The sequence below is a fragment of the Propithecus coquereli genome, unplaced genomic scaffold (genome assembly GCF_000956105.1).
Source record: "Propithecus coquereli isolate 6110/MARCELLA unplaced genomic scaffold, Pcoq_1.0 Scaffold131, whole genome shotgun sequence".
Taxonomy (NCBI): Eukaryota; Metazoa; Chordata; class Mammalia; order Primates; family Indriidae; genus Propithecus; species Propithecus coquereli.
Window position 1 is genome coordinate 2258181 of NW_012137303.1, and position 8119 is coordinate 2266299.

General features: G+C 38.3%; 1 protein-coding gene across 2 annotated transcripts in view; it reads right to left on the bottom strand.

Moving 5' to 3' along the window:
• The window catches only part of LRRC16A (leucine rich repeat containing 16A), a 341663-nt gene that overhangs the window by 328245 nt on the left and 5299 nt on the right, over window positions 1-8119 (bottom strand). The gene's annotated exons all lie outside the window — the stretch shown is intronic.

The window sequence follows — 8119 nt, forward strand, 5'->3', positions numbered from 1 at the left end:
AAAAAAAAAAAAAAAAAAAAGATTTAGACAACACTATGCCCCATATATACCAATCCAAATTCCTGTCTTCTATTAAAAAACAAAAAGCATTTTAGAAAGTGGAAGATGGTTAAGGAGGAAAAAAATACCTATCCCTCATCCAATTTTAATTGCATTTTTGAATCTGCTTTAATAATAGATACTGTTTCCAATGAAATGAAATGAAAACTAAAGGTGTTACAGTAATATTTTACTAAAGTCTTATTGTTTTGTTTTCACTGTACCTATGTTTTAACTATGAAAACAAGTACTCCCTATTCATTCCATATTTTGATTAGATTTCCTGGCTCCTCATTTTCCACAACGTCCCTTTCATACTACTCTCCTACTCCTCCTCCTTGCTTTCCTCCCTCCCCTCTCCAGAGTGTACCTAAAGGGTGACTAAATCCCAGAGACTGGAAAAAGAGTATCTTTTTAAGAACAATGAAAAGTTACACCAAGCCTGGTATATGTTCAACAGCTTCCTCGCCCAAGGTCATTTGACTCGCCTGTCCTAACTACAGAAGAAACTGGGGCAGTTGCAGATGAGGAGAGAGTAGAGTGTAAATGCAGCTCAGGTAACAAGTTCATGTCTCCAGAACTGCCGCCTGGAAATGTATGCCCCGGGACAGAGCCCGCCCCCACCCTGCCCCCTACCCAGAGATCAGAGGAAACAGGTGGGAGCTGACTCCAGTTTTGAGTTCAGTTAAATTCTGAAGCACTCAAATAAGGATTCTTTTATTTTGAATTTCCCAGAACTTTTGCCAGGATCCTTGGCAACAATACATGATCTCGGATCACCCACTCCTGAAGATCATTTCAATGTTGTTGCTGTTTTCTAAAGCTCAATTTTCTACAGCTATGTAACTTCACCCAGGCACTTTGAAAATCACCTATGCACAGAATTGTAAGTGATCCTTAAAAGTTGAGACTCCTAATGGTACCACAAAGGGAACTGTTCAAATTACCCGACAACTGGTACAAGAGCCTCTCACAGAGGGATGCAAACTCAGGGGCCTAGAATAATGATTTTCCAGCAGCACTCTTCAGAAGCCATTGCAGTCTACAAACATTTGATACGAATTTCAGTCTTACATCTATTTTAACTACTGGAATAAAACACCAACACACACATTCAAATGCGTTACACCACATTTAACATATCAGAGATCAACTAAGGTAAGTTGTGCTGCCAGAGTAACCACTTTTGTGCAGAACTCAGAATAAAGCTTCTCCTGCCATCTCTATTTACTTGGAAAGCATCCTGAGATTACAAGACCAGCTATTTTAAAAACTGTGATATTTATACTGCTTAAATGGTGAATAGGGAGTCTCTCTATACCATGCAACCAGAACAAAATCCAGTCTCCCTTTCTATTTCTAATTTGTGTTCATCAAAACAGCCTTGCTGAAATCAATGATTAGGTTAACATTATTTTAACTAAGAACTTCTAAAATATCTCCTAAAATATCACTACTTTATGGGTTCCATGAAAAATTATGTGTTTTAAAATGGTAAAATGAATTTTTTTTTTTTAAAGCCTGGAAACCATTGGCCAAGGTTGATGTCAGCCAAAAGGAGCTGCACAACACAAATTCTAGAGCGGACGTTTGTCTGAAAAATGACTATGGCACAGGTTGTGCTACTCAATCAAGTTAGATATTAGAGACTAGGAAACTGGAAAAACACTAAACAGACTGGCCATGAAAAATGAGCACGACCCAGTGTAAAAGAACAGTGGTTTTCATATTGGAGAGTATCTGAAATTTAAAATAATTCATAATTGATTAAGTACACCAAATGCTTATAACACTTTTCTATGAGAGATGTTCCCTTTTTAATGTTTTTTTTTTTTAAACAAACAGGTAGGAGTAAAGTTTATATTTTGAGTTAATGAAAGCCAGCACCGCCACCAAAATATTCTAGGAATACATGTTACCCAAAATAATATCCCTATACTTTTCAACATTTTAAAAATTAACTTACAGTTATTCCAGTCCAGCCTAATTAAGATGATTGAAAGGCATAAATAAATAGCCAAACAAAAGAAATAAGTTAAAGGGATTTGAGATTAACTTTTCAAAACAAAATAAATGGGCAATGGATGAATAGTTTTAAAGAGAACAGGTGAATAAACCGAATGGTTAAACTGGCATGCCACTTCCCTACCTACTTAATCTAGTAAGAAAGGAAATCTTGCTTCTGACCCATTTCATTATGGGTGTGGAAGAACAAGGGGCTTGCAAAGATGATGTAACCCAAATTCCAAAATTGAACAGAAAAAATAAAGCTGAGACCAGGAATGAACATTCCACACACTTCAGAGCCACCATCCTAGAGAGTGAGGAGTGTCACATTCCTCTCCCCCAGACAAGCAACAGAAGTATAGGTTGGAAGAGGTCACCAGGGCCCTTGCTCCCGCCTGACAATATTTTTCTTTCAACCAGTAGTCCTCAAAAAAAAAAAGGCCAAAAACTTCAGGCAATATCAAATGCTACCAAGGATTTAGAGAAACCAGATCACTCACACACTGATGGCAGGGCAAGGGCCACAGCATAGTATAGCCACTCTGGGAAACAGTTTACCAGTTTCATAAAACTAAACATGCAATTCCCATACAAACTAGCAATTGCACTGCTTGGCATTTATCACAAAGAAATGAAGAAGTATGTTCACATGAAAATCTGAACACGGATTTTATATCAGTTTTATTCCTAATAGCCAAAAATTGGAAACAACCCAGATGTCCATCAGCAGATAAATGGGTAAAGAAACTGTAATACATCCATACCATGGAATACTCCTCAGGTAAAAAAGGGAAACAATTGATACAACTTGGATGAAGGTCCAGGGAATTACGCTGAGTGAGAAAAACCAATCCCCAAAAGGCATGTACTGTATGACTGCAGTTATATAATGTTCTTGAAATGACAAAATGATAAAAATGGAGAACAGATTAGTGGCTACCAGGAGTCAAAGAAGTAGGTGGAGGCACGGCTATAAAAGGGTAAGATTAGGGATCCTTGTGGTGATGGAAATCTCCTGCATTTCACACTATCAATGTCAGTATCCTGGTTGTGATATTATGCTATAATTTTGCAAGATAGGAAACTGCATAAAGTGGACCTCTCTGTATTATTTAACTGTATATAAATCTACATCTAAAAATGAAAAGTTTAATTTTTAAAAATACATAAATTAAAATACATTTTTTAAAAGTCCAAGCTCTAGAAAAATTGGCTGAAGATTCAATTAGAAAGTGGGAGAAGGGAATATGAGTCTAAGAAACACAGAATCTCTTTCTAATGACATCCTCTAAACACAATAGATAAAGTTACTACAGCAATAGATGACATGTCATGCCAATGTGGCCCACAGCAGACCTGCTCACCATTTAGATTACCAAAAAAAGGGGGGGGGGGGCAGCCTAAAGGATCGTTCCCCAGGAGAACACTCCTAATGATGGATAGCCTCTTCCAGCTTGTTCTTTCCTTTACTGCCCTAAGTGGCACCAGCTCTGGCCTGTTCCATCCCAGTTTCCCAGCCTATGGTCATTATTAAATAATTTTGGGAAAGATAGCATACCTTATCCAATTCTTAGAAATTTACAATGCAAAGAGGTGTATTAATGTCTCTGAAAAGCCATAAAGAAACTGATTTATCTTTAACACCCAATTGTCAAATTTATTTAAGCACAGAACACTCTTCTAGCATTTCCAATTTCATTTGACCAGAGCATACCTTAGGAATTTTGGATCTAGCCTGCTGTCCTCTATTCTGCTAAAAAGGTGTCACAAACTGAAATAAACCCTCTTGGCCTTAGGGTGAACTGATCTCAACCCCTCAATAAAGGCAGTAGATACTTGAGCTTCATTATATGTTTAAAGTTAGTTATTCATTTATTCACTCATTTATTTATTCATTCATTCATTCACTTTAGAGACAGGTTCTCACTCTGCCACCAAGGCTGGAGTGCAGTGATCCGATCATAGCTCACTGCAACCTTGAACTCCTGGGCTCAAGCAATCCTCCAAACTGAATAAAGCCTCTTGGCCTTATGGTGAACTAATCTCAACCCCTCAATAGAGGCAACAGATACTTGGGCTTCATTATACATTTATTGTTTGTATGTATTTATGAATGAATGAATGAGACAGAGTCTCACTCTGTTGCCCAGGCTGGAGTACAGTGGCACGATCATAGCTCGCTGTAACCTTAAATTCCTAGGCTCAAGCGATCCTACTACCTCAAACTCTCAAAGTGCTGCACTTAACAGGTGTGAGCCACCATGCCCAGCCAAATTTTCTTCTGTGCCACTGAGAAAACAGAATGCAGGACCCCTTGGTTCCTCTTGCTTTATCATCTTTTGGGTGTTTACCATGTGCATTGTGCTAACCAGTATTTAAATATATTCTACTTAATCTTCAAAGCAACTATGTACAAATAGATACTGTTATAATGCTTGTTTCATTAGAGAAAAGAATAGATTCTTATTAATAACACTGTTATAAAGTTACTCAGCAGCAGTGTGAACCCAGTGTGACTCCAAAATCTGTGCCCTTAACTCTCCTGCCTCTTGAGAGAAGGGAGAATAAAGTTCACGTGAAGCTCATGAGAAACAGGTGGCAAGAAGAGATCTGCTTAACCAGTCCCAACTTTTACCTGATATCCCAATTGCAAAGAAAGGAATCAGGCTTTGTGCCTGACCATCTCCAACTTGCACTCCCCTCACCCTAGCTGTACTTACCTATGTTTCTCTAACATGCTAAGCTCTCTCGCGCTTCCAGGTACATTCTGTTCCCTTTGTCTAGAGCACATCTCCACTGGCTTCCCTTGGCTAACTCCTACTCATCCACTGAGTGTCAGCTTAGGCTTCACTTCCATCTGGAAGTCTTCCCTGACTCTCAGACCTGAGTTTGGGGTTCCTCCTCTGTGCTCTCAAAGTCCCCGTTCATCCACTCATAGCACATTCAAACCACCGCCTGGCTACATGTTTACCTCTCCAACTAGACTGTAAGCTCAGAATCCCATAAAGTCCCAGACTACACCTATCTTGTACATACCATACACCTGCTACACAGTGGATGCTCAATAAATATGAAGCAAATTAATGGATAAATCAATCAACCAAATCAAACACAGATGGGGAGTACTGATCTATTTAAAGTCCAAATTTCCCCTATCATTCCTTGAAGTCAGCAACCACTAAATAAGGCAAAGGCTGTTTTCTCTTTATTTTGAGCATAATGGCAAAGCAGATAGGCTCTGAGTGAGGCAGATCTGCAATCAAATCCCAGCTCTGTCATAAACTACCTGGATGACTGGAAGCAAGTTACTTTAGCCTCTCCAAATCTCGATTTCCTCATTTGGAAAATGGAGATATAAAAAGTGCCTACCTCATAGGGTTGTAGAGGGATCAGATAAGGTAATGCATAATTAAGTACTCAGCACAGTCTCTAGCACTTGGTCAGTGTTCAGTAAATATCAGCTATTATGATCATGAGAAGAAAGAAGATAAACTCTCTACAAAAGATAAACTAGAAATAGTATAAAGTCTCAAAGTATAAAAAGAAGGAATAAATACAACACACTCCTAACTTTATAAAAAGAAAAGTAGATGACAGTGGTCACTGGAAAAAAAGGACAGGAGAACAACTCAAAAAAGTATACTGAAAGTATTAAACCTACTCATTTATCCACCTATTTTAGTGAACTAACAATTAAGTAACTAAAATTCTGCAAAGTCAAAAACTCCAGGCCAAGCGTGGTGGCTCAGGCCTATAATCCTAGCACTCTGGGAGGCCAAGGCAGGAGGATTGAGGTCAGGAGTTCGAGACCAGCCTGAGCAAGAGCGAGACCTCGTCTCTACTAAAAACAGAAAAAATAGCCAGGTGTTGTGGCATGGGCCTATAGTCCCTCCCAGCTACTCGGGAGGCTGAGGCAAGAGGATTGCTTGAGCCCAGGAATTTGAGGTTGCAGTGAGCTATGATGATGTCACTGCACTCTATTAGGGTTACTTTTTAAGTCTTCTTGATCAAACTTGAAGCCTATCAAAGAAAGCCAGACCTTGAATATTTCTAATAACATAATAATTCCTGCCCATGCACGTAAGTAACAGCACTCACAAGTTTAGGCCAAGCTCCTAGAAACTACTTAGATTCCAAATTTGGGGAGATAAATGCTTAAATTCAAATACATTTGTAATTTGGTTACAACTTCAATCAACTCCAGCTAATGTTAAGATAAACCAAAAAAATCATAACATTAAGTACTAATAACTACTTTTAAAGAGTTCTTATTCTATATTGGACATTTAGTCTTTGACATTTAATCATCAATTTTAATTGTGACATGGGTTTATTCTTAGTATAATGAATAGTGTCCACACCAAATAATACCAAAGTACCATTTTTGTATACTTTTGTAGCAACCACTACTTGACATTTAAGTTGTAGAGAGGTGGGTTCATTCTGTAAATTATTACATAATAAAAAATTTGTTTGGGCACAGTGGTTCAAGCCTATAATCCAGCACTTTGGGAGGCCAGTGAAGGGGGATCACTTGAGCCTAGAAGTTTGAGGTTGCAGTGACCTATGATTGCATCACTGCACTCTAGCCTGGGTGACAGAATAAGACCCTGTCTCTAAATAAACAATTTTTTTAAAAATCTACTTTAAACATATGATAGAAACGATATTTCTTCTCTCTATACTACCACCTGCAAAAAGTAACACAACATTTAAAAAACATAATTTAAGGAAATTTACTCCTTATTAAAGCTAAATAGAACAATGGCATCAATCATTTCAGCTACTGATAACCTTAATCATGCAGTTTACATGAGCACATTTTGTTGCAGGGCAAAAGTCACTCGGGTTTTCCTACTTCAAAGCCTCTGCCATCCTGACTTGTATACACAGACAGCAAAGAAATAGAAGTCATACATCAATAGCATAATCCTTACTTACATCTGTAAGAAAAGGCAGTCACATATCCTGGGGTTAGATATTTTAGAAGATTCTCAAGACAGATGTTATCAGAAAGATACTTCAAAATCTGTGGCAACTTCAACTGAAGAAATGGAATACTAAAAACATTCTCTTTCAATACTACACACCTAAAATTTGTTTAGAATATTCCAGGAAAAAAAAAATGAAGGAGATAGATAAAACAGTATTGGTGAAATGCCAAAAATTATTAAGCTGGGATGAAAAGTACACAAGGTTCAAGGTATTATTATTTATGTTTGCATATGTTTGAGAATTTCCAATGATAAGCAGAATATCCTCTCCACTTAAGCTTAAATTTAGATTTGCCAGAAACCATTGCCTAGAAACCAATAAAATACCACAAAAGGCTTTTCGCCTCTCTAAAGGTATAACTCAGTCACTGATGACTCCCTAAGAACTTGTGCCCAGCAGGGTCCAATCCCTGGGTCCCCAACAACCTTTCTCATAAACTGGGGGGAACCCCAAGTCCAATCACATTAATGGATACTGCCTCCAGCAGACATTTCCCTCCAAAACACCAAAACCTATGTAAAATGACCAGCATTTTGTTCACATTCTCAGATCATCACCCATTACATGAACTCAGATATAACACTTGAGAAATTTTAATTAAATAATTCAACCAACATGAGATGAATTTTTAAAACTCCTCCACAAGACCCTATAAAGTCATGTAATCAGCCACTACATCAAATAAATAAGCTCCATTTAACATCAAACTTTGAATAATATGAAACAGGTTCTAGGAGATGATGTAAATGTAGGTGACTATTACAACTTTAAGGCCCTGAGTGATGGCTCCCACCTATAATCCTAGCACTCTGGGAGGCCGGGGTGGGAAGACTGCTTGAGGTCAGGAGTTTGAGACCAGCCTGAGCAAAAGTGAGACCCTGTCTCTACTAAAAATAGAAACAATTAGCAGGGCAACTAAAAATAGAAAAAATTAGCTGGATGTTGTGGCGGCAGGGGCCTGTAGTCCCAGCTACTCGAGAGGCTTAGACAGGAGGATTGCTTGAGCCCAGGAGTTTGAGGTAGGCTGACGCAACAGCACTCTAGCCCAGGGAACAGAGTAAGGCTCTGTCTCAAAAAA